The sequence below is a fragment of the Squalius cephalus genome (assembly GCF_949319135.1).
Source record: "Squalius cephalus genome assembly, chromosome: 13".
NCBI classification, from domain to species: domain Eukaryota; kingdom Metazoa; phylum Chordata; class Actinopteri; order Cypriniformes; family Leuciscidae; genus Squalius; species Squalius cephalus.
In genome coordinates this window covers 336,077-337,799 of record NC_137134.1, presented here as the reverse complement: position 1 = coordinate 337,799, position 1,723 = coordinate 336,077, and the positions used below count along the sequence as shown (strand labels likewise).

General features: G+C 39.9%; 1 long non-coding RNA gene across 1 annotated transcript; it reads right to left on the bottom strand.

Moving 5' to 3' along the window:
- Positions 1 to 251: 251 nt before the first annotated feature.
- On the bottom strand, positions 252 to 1,212 carry LOC307170267. The gene is made up of 4 exons (XR_013823328.1): positions 1,031 to 1,212; positions 701 to 848; positions 346 to 550; positions 252 to 273 (listed from the first exon to the last, which is right to left on the bottom strand). It is a non-coding gene; the product is annotated as an uncharacterized lncRNA (long non-coding RNA).
- Positions 1,213 to 1,723: the final 511 nt, after the last annotated feature.

The following is a 1,723-nucleotide window of genomic DNA, read 5'->3' as shown; positions in this document are numbered from 1 at the left end:
GTGCGTAAACGGCGTTTACGTGCGTTTAGCCTCCACTACATCCCTGGTTGTAGAGGACAGACAGGTCAGGAAACTGATCAATAAAGGACTGCTCTGCATATGCACAGTCCTCTTCTGTTAAGAAAGGGTAGATGCCAAATGTTGTTGGTGTGGTCAGAGAGGATCCCATCTCTTGTAAGTACATGTTTGCAGCAACTATGGAATTGGGTAGCAGGTCTTCACTTAACTTTTTGAAGCAACCGCCTTCTCCCAAGGCATTTGGGACACCTCTCCCTGCAAAAAATTAAGTGTTTTTAGTTTGTCTCTCAAAAAAAAAAAACTGGTTGCTAATAAGAATAAGAATACCTGGTATTCTGTGGGCATTCCACGAGTCCACTACTCTTCCTACACCAATACGGCCTATCTGACATGCGAGATCAGACACACAGTAGCGAGTGGTGGGGTCCTCCATGTCAATCATTTCCTGGTCAGTCAGCTGAATCAAAGCCTCCTTAATAGGGTAATTGACCCGGTTGTTTATCTCCGGCCACATTCGCTCAATCCTGTGGTTCTGATTTAAAACTTAAAATTACAATCTTGCAGTCCACCACTTTTATGCGTACTGAATATATGAATCAAAAACATTAACTTATAGAGGGCCTACCACAGGTTTCAAACAAATGATTATTTTATTTTTTTATTTTTTTTTTAAACTACTCACCTTTGTTGAAGGTGTCTGCTTGTAAGGCTCCCTTACTGTGTTATATCTGTATGCAGCTAGTATCTCTTGCATAAAGAGACATAAATAAAATTATTTCCCACAGTCTACACGTACTTGGTCCCAGATTCCATTGGTCAGAACAGCTGGTCTGAAATACAATAAGGAAAGCGTTAATAAAAATGGCCCAAATCCTAAAAGCATACAGTTGATATTAAAACACATATCTATTAGTTGAGCTGAATGACTCAAACAACACACATTTAACACCAGAACTCAACTAGTATTTCATTTTACTAATGATTTCTTATTACAGGGGTTTTTCCAACTAACCTGTACACCTCCTCATAGATAGTAAGGTTGTTCTTGACAGGCATGGTTGCATGCCCAACGACTCTGTAGCTGTACCCATCAACTGCGATCACATGCGTAACTCCGAACATTACGAGTTTCTCGTTTTGGTCAATATGTAATTTGTGACCAAAATACTCAGCATTGTAAGGAACTGGGTTTAAGTTTCGTGCTCCCTGGGAATTTAAATGGTAATAAATGTATGAGTTAACTAGTTCATTAAGGTTAATAATGTAACATACACAATGTGTTGTCTATTCAGTTTAATTGTGCAGTCTTTGATTAGTATTGAATTAATTCCTCATACCCCAATTTTACTATACACATACTAATCAAACACTGCATACATTATTACACAATTAAACTGAAAAGACAGACAACACTGTGAAATAGGCACCTGTAAACGAGCTTGGTGGTAAGGTTGATGGACAAGCCTCAGTGCTGATCCAACGCGGCGTTCTGAAACGCGGAGTCCCTTTGAGGCAAGGTAACCCGTCATCATTTTTCGGCCAAAAGACGGTCCAGTCTGTACGAAATAATATTAAACCGGATATTGCAGGTGGACAGTACACATCCCTTAGTAGTAGCAGCAGCAGCAGGATTATAAAAAATAAACTCACCTCTCGAATAGCACTGGCCACTGCCACCTCCAAATGATCATCCGACAAATGCCCT